Source organism: Salvelinus alpinus, chromosome 5 (genome assembly GCF_045679555.1).
Source record: "Salvelinus alpinus chromosome 5, SLU_Salpinus.1, whole genome shotgun sequence".
Classification (NCBI taxonomy): domain Eukaryota; kingdom Metazoa; phylum Chordata; class Actinopteri; order Salmoniformes; family Salmonidae; genus Salvelinus; species Salvelinus alpinus.
In genome coordinates, this window is record NC_092090.1 from 34,976,074 (window position 1) to 35,003,883 (window position 27,810).

General features: G+C 40.8%; 1 long non-coding RNA gene across 1 annotated transcript; it reads left to right on the forward strand.

Moving 5' to 3' along the window:
- Positions 1-351: 351 nt before the first annotated feature.
- Positions 352-26,519, forward strand: LOC139575199 (uncharacterized). The gene is made up of 3 exons (XR_011674906.1): positions 352-657; positions 989-1,300; positions 26,241-26,519. It is a non-coding gene; the product is annotated as an uncharacterized lncRNA (long non-coding RNA).
- Positions 26,520-27,810: the final 1,291 nt, after the last annotated feature.

Below are 27,810 nucleotides of genomic sequence, written 5' to 3' on the forward strand. Positions count from 1 at the left end.
AGTATTTTCTACTGTTCAAGTAATACAAACATTTTCAGAGAAATATTGATGTTCATTTCCTGAACAAAATATTTTCCCTAAGTCTATACATTTTTCCATGCAGCCACAGCATCCATCCTTGTCAAATATGAGGGCGCAAAATCTGAAGACAAAAGTAAAGTATTTATGTATCTTTTTTTGTAGTGATTATTGATGAGTGTTTCATCAATATTTAATTACATCAATGTATAAAATGCAGTATATACCTTTTAAACACAAATTACCTTCTTAATAATGAACACACATTTAGGGGAAATCCTAACTTCCACTTAAGTTCAACCCTTTTTGGCATTTGTTTTTATGCAGAGATCTACCCAGCAAAGATATTTGGACCATCTAATGTGACTGAAGGGGTAAATGTCAATTTTAAATGTAGCACTACTGGCATCAGAGTACCTGAGGACAAGTTAAATTTGTACCTTTGCAAGAATGGAGTTGGGATAAGAATTGCGGAGCTGGAGAAAGGTGAAGATGATGCTATTTTCACCATGAAGGATGTTACAAGAGAAGACTCAGGCAACTACAGCTGTGTGTACACCAGAGATAGACCTGTACACAGTCGCTTGAAGTCAACAGGGGAGAATTTAATAGTCTTTCATGTCGATGGAGAATGGAAAGGTAAGATTCTGTCAATATTTGTGTATAATGTATGTTTGTAATGATAAGATTGCTATCCATACTGATTATTTGTCAATTTGTTGCGGTGCAGTTTGAATATTTGTCATTCAGACACATTTTTAGCCAATATATTGCTTTGTAAAGAAAGGCTACATACTCTGACTCAGCAACAAGTTAAACACCAGCGTGTACTGTACACCAGAGTCTATTATATCAATGTTCTATACCTTTAAAACACAAATGACCTTCTTAATAATAAACACACTTACATTTAGGGGAAATCCTAACTTCCACTTAAGTTCACCCCTTATTTGCATTTGTTTTTATGCAGAGATCTACCCAGCAAAGATATTTGGACCATCTAATGTGACTGAAGGGGTAAATGTTCATTTTAAATGTAGCACTACTGGCATCAGAGGACCTGAGGACAAGTTAAATTTGTACCTTTGCAAGAATGGAGTTGGGATAAGAATTGCAGAGCTGGAGAAAGGTGAAAATGACGCTATTTTCACCATGAAGGATGTTACAAGAGAAGACTCAGGCAACTACAGCTGTGTGTACACCAGAGATAGACCTGTACACAGTCACTTGAAGTCAACAGGGGAGAATTTAATAGTCTTTCATGTCGATGGAGAATGGAAAGGTAAGATTCTGTCAATATTTGTGTATAATGTATGTTTGTAATGATAAGATTGCTATCCATACTGTATATTTGTCAATTTGTTGCAGTGCAGTTTGAATATTTGTCATTCAGACACATTTTCAGCCAATATATTGCTTTGTAAAGAAAGGCTACATACTCTGACTCAGCAACAAGTTAAACACCAGCGTGTACTGTACACCAGACTCTATTATATCAATGTTCTTCACAGAGGGACTAAAGAATGTGGGAGGACAAGGCGGAGCAGGACTGGCAGCAGCCTAGGTCCTCCTGTTTCTGACTCTGTCTTTACTGTTTTTCTGTGGAGGTGCTGGTGGATCCAAGGCTGCTGCCTTGGCCGGAAGGTTAAAATACCAGCCCTAAAAACCCGGCAAACTGCCAGGTCCTTTGATAATATTTATACTGTGCGAATCCTCATCCCTGTGTTTTGAGGGATATTACAGAGTTTAACAGGTGCTGTACCCAGTTTGGGTAAGAATATGGGAAAACATGTATGCTTAAAACAAAGTGCTATGCACATAGCCTACAGATTAATCATCTGTTTTGTCACATATAAACTTTCCTAGTGCCATACTTCTCTTTTAAAAGATGAAGTGGACGATATTGTGCCAATGAATTAATAAATGGCCAAATACACCAGTTAATTAAATATCTGCATAGGTTACAGTTCATGGTTCTTATTGATATGTATTATTATTTAGACTTTCTCTGAACTGAAAGACATTAGGCCAATATCAGGCTTTCCATAGACATTTAAAATATCTTCATGACTACAAGAGTCTCCAGGCTGCCATTATAACTGCGAATTTTGAATGAGCAAAAAATAATAATTACGTGGGCTGTTTGGTGAATTTAATCCCATCCAAATCTTCTATTGGAAAACAGAAACGCTGGGGTAATAATAGCCAACGTTCTATAGTAATACTAATCCCGTGCGAATAGGGCTACAGGCGGAGGCAGTGGATTGATACAGCCCGTGCAATAAAACAGTTATCTCTATCTCAAATTGACGGATGTTGCTGAGGATTTTGTTATTATGTTACTTAGATTGACGCACCAGTGTTTCAATAGACTCTAGGGCGGGCCTGGGCGACTCCAGTCCTCGGGGGCCTGATTGGTGTCACACAATAATCAACTAATCATGATCTTCAGTTAAAACTGCAGTTCGTTTAAATTAGGTGTGTTTGCTTGGGATGGAGGAAAAGTGTGAAACCGAACAGGCCCCTGAGGACTGGAATTGCCCAGGCCTGCTGCTCTAGGGGTTCCCTGGGAGTTATAGGAGGACGGGCTCATTGTAGTGGCTGGAATGGAATGCATGGAACGGTATCAAACACATCTAACATATGGAAACCACGTTTGACTCTGTTCCATCGACTCCATTCCACCCATTACAACGAGCCTCTCCTCCAATAGCTCCTCCTACCAGCCTCCTCTGGTAACATTGACTATTCCTCTGGCCGATTATATACTTTATACTTCCATCGAAGTAAGATTTGTCCTTATTGATGTTATAGGGGACGTTTTAGGGTGTGTTAGATGGTGGAGGGTTTATTCCATGTCATTGACCACATGGATACACTTAGAATAAGTTCTGTCTAATTGATAATGCATCCATCTACATTTGGTCTCTATTTCAGAGGCTGCACATGATGTGATACTGGTCAATGTAATCCGACTGATAAGTTCAGCTGTTGTAGTCATACTTCTGCTGACTGTAGTGGCTGTTAGTTCATGCTGTTCAAAAAGAGGTAATTATGATGATGTCTCTTTTCTGAATGACATACAGTAGTGATCTACTGACAGATAATAACTTTTGGTAACCCTTCCTATGAATACTCTCTTCATAATGCATTACAAGCACACGTACACTGAGTATAGAAAACATTAACACCTTAACCTGACATAGACTGACCAGGTGAATCCTGGTCAGGTGAAACACTCGTTTTTCTGTACTCTTAAAACATGGCACAATTGTAACAAGGGATTATGCTTTTATATGTTAGTGGGGTATAAATGATCAATAGGCTTTTATTTGTCTTTTGGAAAAAAGTTATTAACATGTTAAGATATTGTAGACAAAACAGCCAAGCGGCGAGTGCCCAAGGAACATACATGATTTAAGTATAATACTTCTATTATCGTCTCCATACTGTGGCACAACAAGAGATATTGAAACGTGTACTTTCTTTCATTTTCACAGGCACTGAAGCTAAAAAGGACCACTACAGTATGCACTGTAATCTGCCAACCTGGTCCAATGGTACAATATGACGGTGACCCCAAGGGACAAGTTAGCTCTACAGGGCCAGCCTTTTGTTGAGAAAATGTGGGAAATGAATGAGCAACCTACAATCAATAACCAATGTTACTTTTCTCAACGGTTATTTATAGTACTGTTTTTAGCTTTAGCTGCTATAAGTTTGTTGTAACATTACTTGATGCTATGGGGTAGTAACGTTCACTATGAAGGAATTAATTCTGAATATTTTGACACTTTGTTTATTGGTATAATGCATTTTAAGAATTAAGTGTATAATGCCTTGTTTGTATATTGAAGGAAAACTATATTGACCCAAAAGCTATCTTATGGTATTTGTTTTATTAGTCCATTGTTGATATAGTACCAAAATGTTTTGCATGTCATCAATCAAGTTTTCAACATATGTAACTTTCAAAATACAGAAATCTGACCCGCATGATGCATTTTGCATCATATAATGCCAAACACAGCATCACATGACACAAAATGCGTCATAAGCGTCAGATTTCTGTATTTTTAAAGTTACATATCTTGAAAACTTGATTGATGACATGCAAAACCTTGTGGGACTATATCAACAATGGACTAATAAAACAAATACCAAAATATAGTTTTTGGGTGAAGTTTTTCTTTAATAGCCATTTATTTCACACAGTTTTTGTCTATGCAAAGATACATGCGCAATTCTTCTCTTATTTGTCTTTTGTAATTTACAGTATAGCTACATGTGAAACTGTATCAGTTAGCCAAATGGTGCAGTGAATATAACAGAACCTCTTAATTTCTCTAATGACACGCCTACTCTTGAAACTGAATTTATAAGGGATTGAACGCTTTGTTCCAAAAGTAAGGCTGAATCCATCCTCAGTATATGAGGAACGTTCTTAGCTATAGTCCGTTTTTTTATTCGTACAATGTGAGGTTATTGTTATGAGCCTACATTTTGTGAGGCACATCAACATTGTATTTCTCTAAACCAAACCTCTAAACAAAGTCTCAGCCAATACATCATGGCAGCATTAGGACTCATATGGCTTGTGATCTGTGAGTATATTCTACTTTTCTAGTGACAGAAATAATCAAGGGCAACATTTATTTAAATGTTCTATGTTTCTAGTATCTTACAACGGTCATCTGCATTATAGAGAAACAGGACTTAATCAAGTATTCTTGTTCCAAGTAGTCACAGCATCCAAACCTGCCAAATCTGAATACACAGGAGAGAGAATAAAGTAGACGGCGTGCGTCAAACGTTTGATTTATGACCCTATGTCTGGATGACGTGTGCATGCCCAAATATGGGCATCTGGTCAGGACATCCTGGTGGGAAGGTGTCACGTGGTTATGCCCATATAAGGGCATCCTGTTCCTGTTGTCAGGTGTTAGAGTGTGTTAATTTATGTCTATATTGCATCTATTCCTTTGAAGTTGTCATGATGATTGATGTGTAGGGACCTCGTTGAACTGGGGGGGGGGTGTTTGAACATTTCAAAGAGGATGGCCCCACACACCTATTTTATTGCCCTTAGGGCTGTTGTCTATGAAGCAGAAATGTCTGGGGGGGATTGTATTGGTGGCAGACGCATTATAAATAAGACCCAGAACAACACATGTGGCCCCAGAACACTAAACAAGATTTAAAAAATAAACATGGATTTTGTGATCAGTGGCAAAGCAGTGATGACCGTAACAACGGAAGCAGGACCGCGGCTGAAACATAGAGAAAGGGCCAAGTATAAAGCAACAATATACCTCATAAACGTTCACAATCCTGGTAATAAGCTATGCTTTGCAATAGGCCTAGCACATTTACTCAACCCTGGGTGTACGGATCTAGTGGCGTTACAAAAGGCTCGAGATCTCCAAATTGCCGTTGGTCTAGGTATTGACGGGAGGATGGATGGGGCCATGTATCGCGAGATCTTGACCAACAACCTCCTTCCCTCAGTAAGAGCATTGAAGATGGGTCGTGGCTGGGTCTTCCAGCATGACAACGACCCGAAACACACAGCCAGGGCAACTAAGGAGTGGCTCCGTAAGAAGCATCTCAAGGTCCTGGAGTGGCCTAGCCAGTCTCCAGACCTGAACCCAATAGAAAATCTTTGGAGGGAGCCGAAAGTCCGTATTGCCCAGCGACAGCCCCGAAACCTGAAGGATCTGGAGATGGTCTGTATGGAGGAGTGGGCCAAAATCCCTGCTGCAGTGTGTGCAAACCTGGTCAAGAACTACAGGAAACGTATGATCTCTGTAATTGCAAACTAAGGTTTCTGTACCAAATATTCAGTTCTGCTTTTCTGATGTATCAAATACTTATGTCATGCAATAAAATGCAAATTAATTACTTAAAAATCATACAATGTGATTTTCTGGATTTTTGTTTTAGATTCCTTCTCTCACAGTTGAAGTGTACCTATGATAAAAATTACAGACCTCTACATGCTTTGTAAGTAGGAAAACCTGCAAAATTGTCAGTGTATCAAATACTTGTTCTCCCCACTGTATACAGGATGCGGTGGTATTCTCTGACATAGTCAAATTTTAAAACTTTCTGAACATCAAGATTGTGGTTTTGTACCACAGTAGAGCTAATGCAGCTCTCTTGAAATTCCAAAACAACCCACAACCTCATCCTCAGATTGTCACGAATCCTGCCGAAGATGGTGCCTCTTCCTGTTCGGGCGGCGCTCGGCGGTCGTCGTCGCCGGCCTACTAGCTGCCACCGATCCCCTTTTCTGTTTCATTTAGTGTTGTCTGATTAGTTGCACCTGTTTCTTGTTTAGGTTATGGTTTTCGGCTATTTAAACCCGGTAGGCCCGCCGGCTTTTGTGTGGCTTGTTTTTCTGTTATTTGGTGTGTGTGATTTCTGTGGATGTTATTTTTTCCCGAACCGTTTCCTCCTGTTGTTTTGGACTGGGTCTTTTAGCGCCCGTGTGTGTGGCGTTGACCGACACTGTTGCTTTGGGAATAAACTATCCACGTATCTACTACCCTGCTCTCTGTGCCTGACTCCTCCACCCACTACGTCTAGAAGTACATGACACAGATTCTGTACTTTTATGTGCAAAACGACCATTATTATGCTATTACCAACATCACAGCGTTTTTAGGCGCACCATATGTGTGTCCAGCCTGTCATAGAGGCTACACCCGAAAGGGGGGGCACTCGTGCCGTTAAAACTGTTCAGTATGTCTGGATGAAAATTGTCCGATGCAACCCATAAACCTGACAACCTGTGCGGATTGTCACCACACATGTCGTTTGACTTACTGTTACGAAAAACACAAAATTGAAACATGGCACCCCAAGGCCTGTAAATCTGTAAGCAGTTGTGACATTAACAAGAAATGTCCAAAATGCCAGTGCAATTACAACCTTAAAATAGACAGCCCTAAACCTCATGTGTGTGGAATCATACATTGCCCAATCTGTAAAGGGCCTTTGAAAAGCAGAGACGCTGAAGTGGTTCAAGAAGTGCCACACGAGTGTTATATTCAGCCCTTGGCTGAAGATGAACATTCAGAGAAATATGTGTTTTATGATTTTGAGACTAATCAGCAATCAGGGGTTCATTTGCCTATTTTTGTATCTACCATGACTTTCAAGGGTGATAAGTGGTCGGCAAAGGGGCCCAATTGTGCACTCCTCTTTCTAAAACACTTTAGAAAACCCCAGTACAGAAACTTCACGTTTATAGCGCACAATTCTAGAGCCTATGACTCCTACCTTCTTTTGAACCCCTTGATACAGCAGGGCGTTGCACCCAGTGTCATAGCTCAAGGTAGTAAAATCTTGTGTTTTGTAGACCCCGCCTTCAACCAGAGATACATTGACAGTTTAAGCTTCTTACCCATGAGATGGCTCAAATGCCAGAGGCCTTGGGTTTTGAAAACTCTGTGAAAGGCTGGTTACCCCATTTCTTCACATCTGAGGAGAATCTACATTATATTGGAGCTTATCCCAGCCCCGAAATGTACAGGTGTGATCAGATGTCTCCCAAAGAGCGAGAGAGATTCATGACATGGTACGAGACAGTATGTCACAGCACTTTTGATTTCCACAAAAAGATGGAGTCATACTGTGACAACGATGTAGTTATACTTCGTGAAGGATGCCTCAGATTCAGAGAAGAGGTAATCAAAGATGCAGGCATTGACCCCTGGAGCTGTACAACTATTGCATCGGCATGCATGAAAACCTATCGTACACGTCTACCTACAGCATCTATAGCTATCCCCTCGCCTGACAACTACCAACGCCAATTCAAGTCATACTCTAGTCGGTCCATTCAATGGTTGGAGTACTTGGCCCAGGATAAAGACATTTTTATTCAACATGCTTTGAATAGGGGTGAGAAGGCGTTTGGGCCTTATCATGTAGATGGATAAACACAGATTGACGGTGTTGAGACCGTGTTTGAGTACAACGGTTGTTTCTTCCACGGTTGTAAATCTTGCTTTGTGCCCCAGGCCATGTGTGTCCTAACCCAAAAGACTTTTGGGGAAATGTACCAAGAGTTTCAAGACAAATTGGAATCTTTACAGGCTACTTACGGGTTGAAAGTGAATGTGATGTGGGAGCATGAGTGGACCGCACTCAAAAAGTCTGATCCTCATGTTCGAGCCTTCCTTTCCAGCTTTGACACACCAGAACCCTTGGAACCACAGGCCTTGTATGGAGGCCGTACCAATGCTTTGACATTGCGGTATGTAGCGCAACCCGACGAGACAATAGGATATGTAGATTTTACATCCCTTTATTCTCATGTAATGAGTTCCTCATGCTATCCTATGGGGCATCCTGAAATTATTCACCGCGACTTTGACTTACCCCAAAATTATTTTGGTCTGATCAAAGCAACTGTCTACCCTCCTAGGGGTTTGTTTATACCAGTGTTTCCTTCCAAGGAACCTCAAGAAAAACTTTTCTTTCCCCTTTGTCGCACCTCCAGTGAAAACAACCAGGAAAAGCCTTGTGATCACTCAGATCAAGAAAGAGCCCTGACAGCTGTATGGGTCACAGTTGAATTCTCGAAGGCTCTAGAGATGGGGTATCGTGTGGTCAAAATCTTTGAAGTGTGGAACTTTTCCAGGAAATCAGACACTCTTTTTAAAGAGTACATCAAGACCTTCTTGAGATGCAAGCAAATGGCTTCAGGCTATCCTGCATCGGTCAGAGATCAAGAGAGCAAAGACAAGTACATTCAAGACTATCACGACAGAGAAGGCATACTTCTTGACCCTGACAGAATAGAGGTCAACAAAACCAAAAGAAATGTGTCGAAATTGTACTTAACCTTTCTAGGACACACGTTCCGCTAGCGGAACCCCTGACAACGTTCAGCTGAAAAGGCAGCGCGGGAAATTCATTTTTTTCTTTTTTAATATGTAACTTTCACACATTAACAAGTCCAATACAGCAAATGAAAGATAAACATCTTGTTAATCTACCCATCGTGTACGATTTAAAAAATGTTTTACAGTGAAAACACAACATATGATTATGTTAGATCACCACCAAGTCCAAAAATCACACAGCCATTTTCCCAGCCAAAGATAGGAGTCACAAAAAGCAGAAATAGAGATAAAATTAATCACTAACCTTTGATGATCTTCATCAGATGACACTCATAGGACATCATGTTACACAATACATGTATGTTTTGTTCGATAATGTGCATATTTATATAAAAAAATCTCTGTTTACATTGGCGCCATGTTCAGAAATGCCTCCAAAATATCCGGAGAAATTGCAGAGAGCCACATCAAATAACAGAAATACTCATCATAAACTTTGATGAAAGATACATGTTTTACATAGAATTAAAGATACACTTGTTCTTAATGCAACCGCTGTGTCAGATTTCAAAAAAACTTTACGGAAAAAGCACACCATGCAATAATCTGAGACGGCGCTCAGATATAAACAACATTTCTCTGCCATGTTGGAGTCAACACAAATACGAAATGACATCATAAATATTCCCTTACCTTTGATGATCTTCATCAGAATGCACTCCCAGGAATCCTAGTTCCACAATAAATTGTTGTTTTGTTCGATAATGTCCATTATTTATGTTCAAGTAGCTACTTTTGTTGGCACGTTTAGTACACATATCTAAACGCTCGCGCAGATCCAGGCGAACGTCGGACGAAAACTTCAAAAAGTTATATTACAGGTCGAATAAACTTGTCAAACTAAATAGAGAATCAATCTTTAGGATGTTGTTATCATAAATATTCAATAACGTTCCAACTGGAGAATTCCTTTGTGTCTATAGAAATAATGGAACGCAAGTCGATATCATGAGGAATGCGCATGACCAGGACCTGGCACTCTGCCAGACCACTGACTCAAACAGCTCCCATCCGGCCCCACATCACAGTAGAAGCTTCATTCAACGTTCTACAGACTGTTGACATCTAGTGGAAGACGTAGGAAGTGCAAACAGATCCATATCCCACTGGGATTTCAATAGGCGATGAGTTGAAAATCAACCAGCCTCAGAATTCTCACTTCCTGTTTGGATTTTTTCTCAGGTTTTTGCCTGCCATATGAGTTTTGTTATACTCACAGACATCATTAAACAGTTTTAGAAACTTCAGAGTGTTGTATATCCAATAGTAATAATAATATGCATATATTAGCATCTGGGACAGAGTAGGAGGCAGTTCACTCTGTGCACGCTATTCATCCAAAGTGAAAATGCTGCCCCCTATCCCTAAAATGTTAAACTCTCTTTGGGGGAAGCTTTCGCAGAGATGCAATATGCTAACAACGTCAATCATTAAAGACCCCAACGAATTTTTGGAATTTGCTTTTTCGGAACAATACGAAATATCACATTTTTCATTCTTGAGTCAAGACATTGCCCTGGTGCAATGGAGACATAACAAGAAGTGGGTTCTACCCCCGGGTAATGTAAATGTGTTTCTTGCAGCATTTACCACGGCCTATGGCCGACTTGAACTGTACACCCTCATGGAGCAGCTTCAGAGGCGGGTTCTTTACCATGACACAGACTCTGTGGTCTATGTAAGCAAACAGGGTGATTGGAACCCCCCACTTAGCAACTATCTGGGTGGTTTAACGAGTGAACTCGAAGATGGTGACCATATCACAGAATGGTCCTCCTGTGGTCCCAAAAGCTATGCTTTTAGGACTAAAGACAATCACGTGGTGTTGAAAGCCAAAGGCGTGACTCAAAACTATGAAAATGCCCCGCGTGTAAACTTGGAATCAATCACCCCTTTGGTCGAGGGGTTCATAAACGACCGGAATAGTGACTTGGAGATTTTGAGCTCCTACAAAAAAAATGTTGAGATAAAAAGGGCTTCCATCTAAGGAATGCCCCACTTACTAAAAGATTCAGGCTAGTCTATGACAAGAGACTGCTTTTACCTGACGGGACCACATTGCCCTTTGGCTACTGACTTATGTTACAAGCCCCAAGCTTAAGATATAATGGCTGCTGTAGAAGGTTTTGACCCCCGGTTGCAACTACCATTTTCGGCCTCAATCGCAGGCCCCTCCAATAGCGGTAAAACTTGTTTTGTAAAAGGTATTTTAGAGAATGTGTTATCTCAGAAGCCTGACAATATTGTGTGGTGTTATTCGTGTTATCAATCTTGGTATGATGAACTGTTGAAGAAAATAAAAATCAAGTTTGTTGAAGGAATACCTGAATCCCTGTCTGATGATGAACTTTACCTCCTCATAAAAACAATCTGCTGGTTTTGGACGATATGCTATTTGCAGGTAGCGAACATCCTGAAATTGCACGAGCTTTTAGCCAATATTCTCATCATAGAAACCTGTCCGTGCTTTACTTGGTGCAGAATGTGTTTCACCAAGGTAAAAATAGCCGTACCATTAGTTTGAATGCCAATTACATGGTTTTGTTCAAAAACCCTAGAGACAAACTACAAATTAACACTCTAGCTCAGCAGATGTACCCGGGAAGGAAATCCTACTGCATGGAGAGCTATGAGGAAGCTACCAAAGCTCCATTTTCTTATTTAATCGTGGATTTAAAAGCAAATACTCAAGAACACCTGAGGCTCCGAACCGGCCTGTTCCAGTGGGAGTGGCCGGCTGCTTACATTCCTAAAAAGTAACCGCTATGTCTCTGTGTTTAAAAAGAAACCTGCCCCTCTTGAGAAGCCTAGTTGGGGCTACCGCTAAAGAACGGAAGGCCATCTTGGGTCACTGTTATTCAGATCTCATATTATCCCTATGTGAGATTGCTTTGAATCTTCTCAAAGGACGCATTCCACTCACCCTGACCCAATTAAAAAAATTAAAGAGACAAAAGACCGCGATCAAACTCTTTGCCAAAGAGTACGCTCCTTCCTTTAACTTGTTTTATATTTCTAAAATTAACTAAATGTTGACATGCCTTTTGTTTGAGCAGTCTTCAAAAGAAAAGACATAGCATACAACAGTCTGGGGGTTTTCTTCTGCCTTTGCTAACTATAGCTGTGCCCTTCATCACCAGCCTTATTGCTGCTCGACGTGGGGGTTGAACATAGAGGGTGATGGCAAATAAAATGTACTTGGTGCCTCAATAAGAGTTGGATAGACTTAAAAAACAAATGCAGGTGTCCTGAAAATATCAGACATCAGCAGAAAATGATTTGGATATGGCCATGAAGGATATTTTGAACCGAAAAGGATTGAACTCCTACGATAAGGTCCAAAAATATACAAACCTCTTGCAAAGGTATTTGGCCTTGGTAAAACAAGGTGAGAGAGAGACCAACCATTTAACGCTTTCCCTACCGGACCCTTTAAAAGATGACGCACCTAGTGAGAGCCAAGCCCCTGTAATGCCTGTACCTGCGATCTTACCAGCTGAAGATCAAATGCCTGTTGAAGATAAAGTTATGCATGACATGTTGACACATGTTCCGGCACGTAACAGAAAAAATGTTAGATACATTATGAACAAGATAAAAGACTCAAAGGGGACCGCTACTTGGAACGACAAAGGAAAGTTTATCCTTCAGGGTGTTGTTGTCAAGGGTTCACATATGCTTGACTTGCTTAAAAGTACCACGGCAGGCCACAAGGTTGCTGCTGACAGAAGACCTCTTGGGTGGCGTTAGTTTCTTAAGGCCCTGGCAATCCTCGACATTCCCCTCTCGGGTGTACCCAACTATAAGCTTCGTCAACAGATTCAAGCTTTAAAAAAAAAACTTCAACGAGCTACAGCACCCCTAAAGATGTCCCAACAACCCCTCCCCCCTATGAAAGGGATGATGGTAACTCATTTACCCCTCCGGACCTTTTCCTAATCCCGATCTCTCAGGGTGGTTAGACTTTTGAATGACTTTTGAATGACTATGATTCAATTCAATACATTTTATTTGAAATATTAAGCAATTTAACATTTGTGGCATTCTTGAAACATTTGACGTGAGCATACGCCTTGATTACACGGTCTTAAAGGACACATATTTGAACACTTTTGATATTTTCTAACAAAACAAGCTACAACGTTATCATTACTTCTTAAATCATCATTATAAAGAGACATAACATCTTCAAAAGAAACTCCCCAGGCTCTTTGGCATAGGTAGAATACCGCATGTAGTGGAAAGGTTATCTTGCACTTGTTTGATGCTGTAGTATATCTTTGATCCGTTTTGGGTCAAAAACTCTTTAATAGATTTGGGGAAATGTGAAAAACCGGGGGGAAAGCCGTAGGAATCAAAAGAAGTTGAGATTTTTCTTCCTCCTTCGTCTTCTAATGTCACAGCTAGCCAATGTTCACCCGGCATGTGTTTAGGATGGGTATTGACAATAAACATGGCAGGCCGCTCCGGCCATTTCTCAATAGGTAATTCATCATAAGCCCACACTCCACAAAATTGTTTTCCAATCAATCGGCTCATGAGCCCTTCCAGCTCTTGGGTATTCATGTCTTTGCTCAACGATCCTTAATATAATCCACTAAGACGTGTCTTCGGGCATTCACTTCCAAGATTGAATCAGAGCATGCATAAACAACTAACTGCTAACTGTACAGGCTAAAGGTGTGCGGAAACACATTTCCAGCCTGAGGTTACCTTGGGACACCACAGACAGATTTCCTGAGGTGTCATCATCAGGTGATAAATTGAAAGCATACAATGTGTAACCCTCTGCAAAGTCATTTCTGTCAATAGGTAAAGAGAGATCTTTTAGATGCCTCCCGGTAGCCAGGAATAGATTGTAAAATTCTCGCACAGATATGTTGTTATTAAATTGCGGTTGGAAAGGCTTAGCAGGGACCTGACGTCCGTCCTGACAGAGAGCTACATACTCTGCATTGAAGTGTTGAAAATTAAATGAGTTTTTATGTAAACTGCCTGTATTAGAGGCGTGATCAACCATGTAGAGGGGTAAAGGGCCTAGAAAAAGGTTTTCTTGGCTGCAGATTCTACTGCCCACAGGTATGCTAAAGGTTTTCATGGTAATTCTTTGGAAAGGGTAAAGGGCATTTCCTTTCATCAAAGCCTGTGAGTGACCCAAACGAACTGCCGGAGATACAGACACTTTTTTAATAAAAAGCGTTGCCCCCAACACTTTTAAACTAAAGTCACCGTCTTGGGCAGACATCAGACAAAACTCATCCTTGGCCCTGGTTAATTTTAGTCTTAAATCAACCCAATTTAAGAGTAAACGTTCTTGAAAGAAAATGTCAGTGTATAGGCCCTAGCAGATGAAACTCTCGATATTCGGCACAGTAGCGTGCAAGTGCCTCCAGTCCTTTGTTTGCACTGGTGGAAGGGTCTATCGATTCCATAGAGACTCCTGCAGTATCCTTGCTAAACAGCCCGGCGCTGAATTGTGTCTTGAGAGTGTCTTCGGAGTAGTTGAGTAAACACTCCATGATGGCCCTATAAGGGTATGTGGCACTGCTTTGACTGATTAGGCGTTCACCAAAAGTCACATCCACTTGGGAGAAGATGGTGGCCAAGGGGTAATTAATGAGACTCACTTTGGCATCGTTTGCAATATTAGTACCATCTCTTTTGGTCACTTTTAGACGCAAATGCAACAAGGTGTTGTTGAGGTCCAGACAGTTGTCACCGTGGCCTGGTCTGTAAAATTCTATAGGACCGTTGTCTGTAATGGCAGAGGGTGGGGCTATCTCCATATAACTGGACTTATCTATTGAATGTTGGGTTAAGGGGGCCGTGAAAAGATCGAGCTCTGTCTTTAAAGCTTCAGAGGACATGTGGTGTTAAGAGCCATGTTGCTTGTTCTTTTAGAAAATACTTCAGAGTATTCTTTTTGTCGTCTTTGGTCCAGACCTCCTCACTTTACCACGTCTTTGACTTACTGAGTTTCTTTTAACGGTTAACCTCCGCTTTTTAGGGGCAGGCCTGCGTCTTATACCCGGAGGTCTCTTTTTTGGTCTTCGAGACAATATCATAAGCCCTGAGCCTTCTTGATGCTCGGCATCTGGTGACGCCCTTCTGGTCATAGCATTGGCTACAACCTCACTTACTGTATTTTTAGCCACCGATTGTAAATATGGTTTGGCTATGCTGAGGCCTCTCTTCATAAACGGTTAAACCATCCTAAAGAGGTTACGAAATATACTGCCTATCCCCGAACCGTACATGGTCGGGGATCCATAATAGCCGGGTAACCCATTACCCACTTGATCAACATAGTATGAGACATAGCGGTTAGGGTCGAGATGTTGGTTGTCTTCCATAACCATTTTAATTTATTTGTATTATGTTTATAAAAAAATTAAATATATAATACTAATAATATATTATATATGTAGAGAGGTTTTGGTGGGTCTAAAGTGGAGTTTTACAATCGTTTTACCATAAGTAAATTCAATGTTTTTGTTCTGATCCATTTTAAGCTCAACCAGAATGTTTTCAATATATTTCTTGCTTACAGGAACGTAGTGTGGCTTGTTGTAGTTAACAGTGACTATATCGCCATCCTTTCCCTCTATTTGAACTGTTCTCAGGAGGGGCACACAACTGTCTCCTACCCTTTGATAGGATATGATGTCGGTATACACAAATATGTTGTAAAACCCTGCATGTATATCTGCAGGGAATGGGAATAATTTATCTTTCACATACGTCCATTTATTGGGACCCATCCCCAACATGTAGGCTAAATTACCGCTGGTCTTTATTCCCCCATCAGCATCCCCTGAGAGTTGTACACGTTTATGTATAGGGTTGTAGATCAAGATTATTTCCATATTGTTCAGGGTTAGGAGTTCATTAACCTCTCTGGGATATGTGGGACGGTAGCGTCCCACCTGGCCAACATCCAGTGAAAATGCAGAGCGCCAAATTCAAATAAATTACTATAAAAATTAAACTTTCATGAAATCACACATTCAATATACCAAAATAAAGCTACACTTGTTGTGAATCCAGCCAACGTGTCAGATCTCAAAAATGCTTTACGGTGAAAGCAAACAATGCTATTATCTGAGGATAGCACCCCAGCTAACAATCACAGACCATCGTATTTCAACACTCCCGGCGCGACACAAAACGCAGAAATAAAGATATAATTCATGCCTTACCTTTGACGAGCTTCTTCTGTTGGCACTCCAATGTGTCCCATAAACATCACAAATTGTCCTTTTGTTCGATTAATTCCGTCGATATATATCCAAAATGTCAATTTATTTGGTGCGTTTGATCCAGAAAAACACTGGTTCCAAGTTGCACAACGTGACTACAAAATATCTCAAAAGTTACCTGTAAGCTTTGTCCAAACATTTCAAACTACTTTTGTAATACAACTTTAGGTATTTTTTAACGTAAATAATCGATAAAATTGAAGACGGGATGATCTGTGTTCAATACCGGAGGAAAACAATGTGTAGCATGCTTTCTGGTCACGCGCCTCTAACAAACAGTACACTTCACTGGAGCCTCATTCTGAACATGGCTACTTCTTCATTTCTCAAAGGAAAAACCTCAACCAATTTCTAAAGACTGTTGACATCCAGTGGAAGCGATAGGAACTCCAGGAAGGTCCCTTAGAAATCTGGAATCCCATTTGGAAAATCCCTATTGGAGAATCCCTATTGGAAAGAGAGTGACCTCAAAAGAAAATATTCTGAATGCTTTGTCCTCTGGGTTTTGCCTGCCAAATAAGTTATGCTATAGTCACAAACATGATTCAAACAGTTTTAGAAACTTCAGAGTGTTTTCTATCCAATACTAATAATAATATACATATATTAGCGTCTGGGACTGAGTAGGAGGCAGTTTACTCTGGGCACGCTTTTCATCCAAACGTGAAAATGCTGCCCCCTATCCTAGAGAAGTTAAAGTCTGAGACGATCCTGTCGACGGTTCTATAGAACCCTTTTTTAAGCTTAATAAGTTTCGGAGGTTCCGATATCCTTTTGCAATAAAAATCACGGTCCTTATCCTTGATATTATACCAACTACGGGGGTATGTAATCTCGCTGAGACCTACTTCCCAGGCCTCTGATAACTCTATAGGCTTTGGAAAATTGGTAATTATATCATTCGAACTTTGGTTATTACGATATATATGTGCAGATGCGTTACTGGGGAGGGTCAGGTAGAAGCCGCTGGGTTCCATGATGCACTCCTGTGTACACGCGAATTATGTTGTATTTATCATGCATGAGAGTTTAAGTTAACCCCCGATGCCTCCACCACATCGTGCTCTAATACCCAACTGTTGAACTTTTGGGGACAGTTTTTCCAGCGGACCAGCACCCATTTTTTACCCTTTTCTCTCTTTTGATCTAGAATCTCCTCCACATGAAAGACTTTGTCTTTACCCAACTGTACCTTCTGTAGTTCCTTCTCATAAAAAGATCCCTCTATAAGCTCCTCGTCATAATCTTTTAACTTGTAGACAGGGGGTATGCGCGGTAGACATTCGGTAACGGTGAACACCTCATCGCTGTAACCTTGCTCATATTTTTGGTCGAAAACACCCCTCAACTTGGATATACGTACCAAGTCCCCCACTATGAATTTAAAATCTATGTTTTTCTTACAGCGAAGGGGGAACAAACCATACAGATTTTTAAAGACTTGAAAAGAGTTTTCAGAAGAGACCTCGGAGGGCTTCATCCGTATACTCTTATGGTAGCTGTTGTTGTACCCCTTTACTAAATCTTGAACTATATCGATATATCTATGCGTGTTGTGAGCTGCAAAATATCTCCACATCCGCTCCTTCAAAGTTCTGTTAAAGCGTTCAACAACTGAAGCTTTCAAATCCGAGCATGTAGCAAAATGTACTATATTATGCTTCTTCATGAGAAGAACTTTACTTTCTGAAAAGTATTATTTAAAAAAATAATTCCGCCATCAGTCTGCACTTTCTTGGGGGCTCCTCCTTCCTTCAAGATAGTCAAAGGCCCGGGTCACCTCTGCCCCGCTCTTATTTTTTAAGACCCTTACAAATGCTATTTTAGAGAAAATATCTATAACCGTTAGCATGTAGCAATTTCCATCATTTTTATCTGCAAGGACCTGCATGTCACATAGATCCGCCTGAAACTGGGACAAGGGATGAGTAGAAAAAACTATATTTCTTGGAAATTGTTTTCGTACAGGGTTATGTAGAGTATAAGCATCCTGCTCTGCTAACCACTCATTCACTTGAGCAGCGCTTAACCGGCTACCTGTTTCTTGGGCTATAGCTCTCTGTAAACGCTCCTTACCCCCATAAGACCCAGGGTTAGAGGGGGTATAATAAATATTTTTCAACATCTGCTCCGCCATCCTTCTTGCCTCTCTGAGGTACAATAACGTTAATGAGCCCCTTTCAAATAACGACAACATTTCATTTTCATTATGAATTTGTATTTTTTGCAAACATCAAGTATTATGTATACAGACAATTCAGGATTCGTAGCAGGATACTTGTCCCCGTTTTCTCAACGATCCAAGCATGCAACACCTTGTGTATTTGGTTTAGATTTACAGGCTTGTGTCGCTGAATTTTTAAAACACACACATCCGTTATATAAGTATATAAACAACAAACATGATACATGTTACAATTAAACGGTGTTTCAAAACAAATAAGGTACAATCTTAGACAAGGTTGTTGCTAGTTCTTCAGAATCATCCACAAGACGGGATACCAGTTGTGTCCATTGTAGACTCTCGCCCGTATGTCGTACATGATTCATGATTTGCTCCATTTTTAGCACACGCTCTGCATTAGCCCAGGTATTGTGTGTTGTGTAGAACAATACATTGTTCACTTTATTTTCAATAATTTGTTGCATAACATTTGGAAGTTCTCTCAAAAGAAAAAATGTATTTATTCTCTCTAACATCGTATGCATATAGTTACCCATTGCTTTACATCTAAATAAAAATATGTATTGTTACTCGGTCTCTTGCGGTTTATTGAGCCAGAAAGTCATCACATCAGCCACCACAGCTTCCTTGTATTTGTTGTCCTCCACCAGGGTGTGTCGGATTTCTTTGAGTTTCTCGTGGATGTAGATCGCCTCATTCAGTTCATGTAGGAAAGCCTCGGTTACCCCGTAAACTCTGGGAATAGACGGCACAATACTCATAGACTCCAGGGCTCTGACCAGCGAAGGTATAAACCGGCTGGACCACAGTCTTTTCACCAGCTCCTCAAAATGGTTGAAGAAGTAGTATCTTGGGGGCTCGTATAGGCACGGATGACGTCGTTGGCTGGGGTGATTGATCTCACAACCGATGCCTTTTTCTCTTATATACTCTCCAATCACCACGTCTAAAAGTGTGGCTACAGAGGCCTTGATGGTGTCCACAAAAATAGTACTGACCACCCCATCAAACACATCCTCAGGCTGTGTACATGTAGGGTGTCGTGGGTCTTGCCTGGGGGGAGTAGAATGGTGGGCTGCGATGCATAGAGTCCTTAGGGTCTGGCACCCATGGCGTATCGGCGTCCTGGTATGTTGTATGAATATCCATGGTATATGATGAAATGAAGTACCGGAGTCTTTATGGGCACTCCTTTTATTGTTGAGCCAGTCCTTTGGTATCGGGGCGTGGTTAACGCAGCCGCATACTTCGTTTTCTTCGGGGGCTGACCCTTCTGAGGATGACCCTTCTTGGGGTTCCTTTGAATCATAATCCTCGTATATATATTCGTATATATTATGCACTTCCTTAGCCGAACAATGCTCTGCCGCTGTTGGCTCTGTACAAAAAGAGCGTCCAACAACTCTAACATTTTCAATTCCATTAGATCCTAACTTTTAAAAGGAATAAGCATGCGCAACCTAAAATCCCCAGTCAGGCCACCATCACAAATGTTTTGGTTGCGGGTTTCCTCGTTGCTGAGTTAGAACTTCACGCATCCACATGGAAGTCCATTAATTCTTTGTATTTTCACCCTGTGAAATACTCTTCCTGAGGAGTCAGGGGTACTTCCCCAACGGGTCTCGTAGCCCGTGAACATACTATACCCCTTTGTGATAACTCTCAGTTCGGGACACACAACCTTGCGAAAAACCGGCCAGTCTTCAAGCCCGTAGTCCACTCCTAAAGTCTGGTCTGTATTTTCTTCTCCTTCGGCTACGGTATAGTTTCACTCTACAGGCCTGGTAATCAAACTGATAGCCCCATTGCTGTCCATTAGACATCATCACTTGATCTTTCAGTGCAGTTGCAGGCGGTATTTGGGTTCTATACACACTTAGAAACCTCTTTTTTGGCGCATCGTATATTGTTGCTTTATACTTGGCCCTTTCTCTATGTTTCAGCCGCGGTCCTGCTTCCGTTGTTACGGTCATCACTGCTTTGCCACTGATCACAAAATACATGTTTACTTTTAAAATCTTGTTTAGTGTTCTGGGGCCGCATGTGTTGTTCTGGGTCTTATTTATAATGCGTCTGCCACCAACACAATCCCCCCGGACATTCCTGCTTCATAGACAACAGCCCAAAGGGCAATAAAATAGGGTGTGTGGGGCCATCCTCTTTGAAACGTTCAAACCCCCCCCCCCCCCCCAGTTCAACGAGGTCCCTACAAATCAATCATCATGACAACTTCAAAGGAATAGGTGCAATATAGACATAAATTAACACACACTCTAACACCTGACAACAGGATGGGCATTAAATGGGCATTACCACCTGACACCTTCCCGCCAGGATGTCCTGACCGGATGTCCATATTTGGGCATGCACACGTCATCCGGACATAGGGTCATAAAACAAACGTTTGACGCACGCCGTCTACTTTATTCTGTCTCACAGGTAAAGGATTTCTGTTTAAACATATAATATAAACAATATATACAATACTCAGAAAACAGAAATTACATTCTATTCAAACAATCAGCCGTTTATCATCCACTTATTGATGGAAGTTATTCACTTATTGAACGGGGAAAGGGTGATACCTAGTCAGTTGTAAAACTGAATGCCTTCAACTGAAATGTGTCTTCTGCATTTAACCTAACATACGCAGATACCTACACTGCAAGGCTGTTTGTACCAACATTCAAAGTGAGAAAAGGGGGTAATATAGATTTTAAATGTAGCACTGTTGGCCTGGAACAACACTGGGACAAGGTTCACCTTTGCAAGAATGGAGTTGTGGTAAGAATGACTCTTTTGGAGAAAGGTGAAAATTACACAATTTTCACCATGAAGGATGTTACAAGAGAAGACAGGCAACTATAGCTGTGTGTACACCAGAGACAAACTTCTCGTAGTCATCCACGTCTACGGGGAAGAAGCTAAGTGTAACGCTCTGGGTGTCGGGGGGTGTGAAGTCAGACGCAGGAACAACAGAGCTTCAATACGGTGCTTTTTTTTAATGCACAACCGGCAAACAAATGTCCATACGGACTTACTGGGTGTCATAAACAAACGTCCAAACACGGAAGACAAAAACCCAGTCCACAATACATACACCCACTCCCGAATCCAAAATTACAAATGAACAATCCCGCACAAGGAAGCGTACGGGCTGGCTGACTAATAAAGCCACACTAATTAACAATCACCTAAACACAGGTGTAACAAATAAACACATAAGGAGGGGGAGGAAAAAGAGTCAGTGGCAGCTAGTAGGCCGGTGACGACGACCGCCGAGCGCCACCCGAACGGGAAGGAGAGCCTGCCTCGGTTGAAGTCGTGACACTAAGCTTTTGTTAATGTTTGTAATGATCAGAAAGAACGGTGAATGGATTGCTGTGCACATTCAATATTTGTTGTGTGGTTGAATATTTTTTCTTCAGAAGCTAAATTACAGTATAAACTCTTAAAACACAAATTACATTCTTAATAATAAATAATCTTACACTTAGGGGGAAATTTTAGCTTCCACAAGTCGAATTTTCTGCTTTTTTAAATGTAAGTTAGGGTTCGCCCCTTATGAGTGTTTTGTTTTATGCAGAGATCTACTCCACAAAGCTCTATGGACCATCTAATGTGACTGAAGGGAGAATGTAGATTTGAAATGTAGCACTACTGGCATCCCTAGAAGCTAAACAAGGTTGGAGTTGAACATGTGCAAATGGGCAATGTAATCTGATTAGGATTGCAAAACTACCAGTAATTTACCAAGGTCACAGAAATCTTCAGTAATTTGGGTAATTAACAGAAAATCGTTGGCAATCTCAAATCAAATCAAAGTTTATTTGTCACGTGCGCCGAATACAACAGGTGTTTCACCTTACAGTGAAATGCTTAGTTACAGGCTCTAACCAATAGTGCAAAAAGGGTATTAGGTGAACAATAGGTAAGTAAAGAAATAAAACAGTAAAAGACAGGCTATATACAGTAGCGAGGCTATAAAAGTAGCAAGGCTACATAGACACCGGTTAGTCAGGCTGATTGAGGTAGCATGTACATGTAGGTCTACTGGTAAAATTAATTTAAAAAAAAAAGGTATTCATATATAGTATTATTTTTTTTATATACGTGTCCATATTGTCCATGAGTTTCTCGTAGATAGACCATATGGTTCAAGAGACAATAGCCTAATTAATGAAAAAAGCATTAATCTACAATGGCATTATTTTCAATGAACTCTGCAAAGCTTCCAACTATTCACAACAGTCAACAGTTTGATGCCAAAACATTGACAACAAATACATATTGACATAATCAAATAAACACATAAATATAAAAGGATATTTAATGCTGAAACCCTCATATTAAACACCAATGGTATTCACCAAGTTGATGGTTTATATTCAGGATATGTAACGGGTGTCGTCGGAAGGAAGAGACCAAGGCGCAGCGTTCTTTGCGTTCCACATAATTTAATAATGAAGTGAAACTTTGAAAGGACAAAACAATAAAGAATACAACGACCGAACAGCTTCGATGTGCAAACTACCTGCACACAAACAAGAACAAAATCCCACACAGAAGGAGGGAAAAGGGCTGCCTAAGTAAGACAACGATAGACAGCTGCCTCTGATTGGGAACCACACTCGGCCAGAAACACAAAACATAGAAATAAAGAAATAAAGAACATAGAATGCCCACCCCAAATCACACCCTGACCAAACCAAATAGAGACATAAAAAGGCTCTCTAAGGTCAGGGCGTGACAGGATAAGGTTTTACAGCTTTGTCATCTTATTAAATTACTTCACATATTTATATGTGATAAGGCCACACAGAGGTCCAGAGATTATTACAGGCACCTGTGATCATCTGAAATACAGAAAAGGGCCACTAGATGTCTTGTTATAGATTACATAAAATCCTTGAAAGATAATACAATTCTGGTAGTTTACTGGTAAAATTGTAACGTTTCCAGTAGTATACCCTCCCTTTGCAACCCTAAATCTGATTGATATGTTCAGTTGTTGTGGTCATGCTTCTACTGACTGTAGTGGCTGATGTCCATAAAAAGTAGGCTAGTCATGATGTCTCTTTCTGGAAGACAATCAGAACTAATGCACTGACAGATAAATCATTTTTCTTAAGAAATATGTGCTTATACCATATAAAATACATGTGTTTTACAGTACTTGCAACATATGGAACAATTGTAATTGAACTTACTTCTACAGTGGGATACATAAAGTACCAAATGGTTGCAGTCACAGTCAGTTGAACCTCTGGTAGGATGGGTGACAGATAGAATGTTCAATAAACTATACAAACTGAGAATTGAATCATATCAACTGTATTGAACTTATAATTATAACTAGTCAAGGACCATATCACCTCCACCCTACCTGACACCCTAGACCCACTCCAATTTGCTTACCGACCCAATAGGTCCACAGACGACGCAATCGCAACCACACTGCACACTGCCCTAACCCATCTGGACAAGAGGAATACCTATGTGAGAATGCTGTTCATCGACTACAGCTCAGCATTTAACACCATAGTACCCTCCAAACTCGTCATCAAGCTCGAGACCCTGGGTCTCGACCCCGCCCTGTGCAACTGGGTCCTGGACTTCCTGACGGGCCGCCCCCAGGTGGTGAGGGTAGGTAACAACATCTCCACCCCGCTGATCCTCAACACCGGGGCCCCACAAGGGTGCGTTCTGAGCCCTCTCCTGTACTCCCTGTTCACCCACGACTGCGTGGCCATGCACGCCTCCAACTCAATCATCAAGTTTGCGGACGACACTACAGTAGTAGGCTTGATTACCAACAACGACGAGACGGCCTACAGGGAGGAGGTGAGGGCCCTCGGAGTGTGGTGTCAGGAAAATAACCTCACACTCAACGTCAACAAAACAAAGGAGATGATTGTGGACTTCAGGAAACAGCAGAGGGAGCACCCCCCTATCCACATCGACGGGACAGTAGTGGAGAAGGTGGAAAGTTTTAAGTTCCTCGGTGTACACATCACGGACAAACTGAATTGGTCCACCCACACAGACAGCGTTGTGAAGAAGGCGCAGCAGCGCCTCTTCAACCTCAGGAGGCTGAAGAAATTCGGCTTGTCACCAAAAGCACTCACAAACTTCTACAGATGCACAATCGAGAGCATCCTGTCGGGCTGTATCACCGCCTGGTACGGCAACTGCTCCGCCCACAACCGTAAGGCTCTCCAGAGGGTAGTGAGGGCTGCACAACGCATCACCGGGGGCAAACTACCTGCCCTCCAGGACACCTACACCACCCGATGTCACAGGAAGGCCATAAAGATCATCAAGGACAACAACCACCCAAGCCACTGCCTGTTCACCCCGCTATCATCCAGAAGGCGAGGTCAGTACAGGTGCATCAAAGCAGGGACCGAGAGACTGAAAAACAGCTTCTATCTCAAGGCCATCAGACTGTTAAACAGCCACCACTAACATTTAGTGGCCGCTGCCAACATACTGACTCAACTCCAGCCACTTTAAAAATGGGAATTGATGGAAATTATGTAAAAATGTACCACTAGCCACTTTAAACAATGCCACTTAATATAATGTTTACATACCCTACATTACTCATCTCATATGTATATGTATATACTGTACTCTATATCATCTACTGCATCTTGCCATCCTTATGTAATACATGTATCACTAGCCACTTTAAACTATGCCACTTTATGTTTACATACCCTACATTACTCATCTCATATGTATATACTGTACTCTATACCATCTACTGCATCTTGCCTATGCCGTTCTGTACCATCACTCATTCATATATCTTTATGTACACATTCTTTATTCCTTTACACTTGTGTGTATAAGGTAGTAGTTGTGGAATTGTTAGGTTAGAGTACTTGTTGGTTATTACTGCATTGTCGGAACTAGAAGCACAAGCATTTCGCTACACTCGCATTAACATCTGCTAACCATGTGTATGTGACAAATAAAATTGGATTTGATTTGATTTGATTTGCCAAATACGTACTGTTTGGAATGTGAAGTTTGGATTTTTGATAAACCATTCTGTAAACAGTCAAAGTTTAGCAAGATACTTGTTTATATATTGTAACTGTAAATTAGTCCACTAGAAGTTCTGTAAGGAAAACCTGTAAATGTTAATGAAAATGTGATACTTAATAAATTAACACATTTGATATAAAGTTCTACACGTTGCTGATGATTTCAATTGATAGCTTATGTACCAGGCCACTTCTCCTCTGCAACATAAGGGTGTGACACTGTAACGACGAAATGGCTTTGTTATGACAGTATGCCTAAATATGTCCAAAGTATTTGAGAAAGCTCATCAAACAGACCAATGTTCCGGGTTTTGATTCGTTCAATGTGTGGTTACCATCATTAGTCTGAATAGGTAAGGTACAGTACGTCAACAATGCATTTCTCTGAATCCATCACTCCACACCACTGAAGTCTCAGCCAACATCATGGCAGCATTAGGACTCCTCTGGCTTGTGATCGGTGAGTATTTTCTACTGTTCAAGTAATACAAACATTTTCTGAGAAATATTGATGTTCATTTCCTGAACATAATATTTCCCCTAAGTGTATACATTTTTCCATGCAGCCACAGCATCCATCCTTGTCAAATATGAGGGCGCAAAATCTGAAGACAAAAGTAAAGTATTTATGTATCTTTTTTTGTAGTGATTATTGATGAGTGTTTCATCAATATTTAATTACATCAATGTATAAAGAGCAGTATATACCTTTTAAACACAAATGACCTTCTTAATAATGAACACACATTTAGGGGAAATCCTAACTTCCACTTAAGTTCACCCCTTATTGGCATTTGTTTTTATGCAGAGATCTACCCAGCAAAGATATTTGGACCATCTAATGTGACTGAAGGGGTAAATGTCCATTTTAAATGTAGCACTACTGGCATCAGAGTACCTGAGGACAAGTTTAATTTGTACCTCTGCAAGAATGGAGTTGGGTTGAAAATGAAGGTTCTGGAGAAAGGGGAAGATGACACCATTTTCACCATGAAGGATGTTACAAGAGAAGACTCAGGCAACTACAGCTGTGTGTACACCAGAGATAAACCTGTACACAGTCACTTGAAGTCAACAGGGGAGAATTTAATAGTCTTTCATGTTCATAGAGAATGGAAAGGTAAGATTCTGTCAATATTTGTGTATAATGTATGTTTGTAATGATACGATTGCTATCCATACTGATTATTTGTCAATTTGTTGCGTTGCAGTTTGAATATTTGTCATTCAGACACATTTTCAGCCAATATATTGCTTTGTAAAGAAAGGCTACATACTCTGACTAGACAACAAGTTAAACACCAGCGTGTACTGTACACCAAAGTCTATTATATCAATGTTCTTCACAGAGGGACTAAAGAATGTGGGAGGACAAGTGGGAGCAGGACTTGCAGTAGCCTTGGTCCTCCTGTTTCTGACGCTGTCTTTACTGTGGAGGTACTGGGGGATCCTGAAACAAAGTAAGTGAAGTTGACTGTTTCTGTTTGGTTTAGGACAGTAATCAATTCTTAACACCGAAAATTTTCACTGCCGTTTGCGGAGATCGTGTTCACAAAATGCTGCAGATGACGGCTCAATCGGAAATTCCCTTTAAATGTCAAACAAGCAATGTGGAATTTTGAATTTTTATAAACTAATCTGTAAACAGTCAAGTTTAGCAAGATATTTGTTTATATATTGTAACTGTAGATTAGTCCACAAGCAGTTCGTATTCATGAAACGCTGCAAATGACAGGTCAATCGGAAATCCCTTTTAAATGTCAATCAAGCTATTGTTAGGGGTGTGTACGGAGGCGAAGTCAGGTGCAGGAGATCAGAGTGTAGTAAACAGGCGCACTTCAAAAACATGGAGGGGAACAGAGGACTAAATACATGCAGTGTGATTATGGAATGAAAACCAGGTGTGTATGGAACAAGACAAAACAAATGGACATATGAGAAATGGAGCGGCGATGGCTAGAAAGCCGGTGACGTCGATCGCCGAACGCCGCCCGAACAAGGAGAGGAACCGACTTTGGCGGAAGTCGTGACAGCTATAACACAAATCTAACGTGGATATGATTGAATCCCGGCCTTACAATCACCATGTCTAGCTATGTGACATGGTGGGGAAAGGGAACAAATGCTTGATGTTAAACGAAGTGTCTATGTATTGTAACACAATGGCTTAAGTCATTCCTTACTGTTGCTTTCTGTTACAGTGATAAGCATTGACCATCAACCAAGGTATAGCAAACCTACCAAATGAAAACAAAATACTACTTGATTTATCAATGTCCACATTGTTGAGACAGGAAATACAAATATTTTGACTCTTCCCTTAGTGAGAATCAAGATACGGATCAAACATACAGTCTAATCGCAGCTGTGCCAGGTAC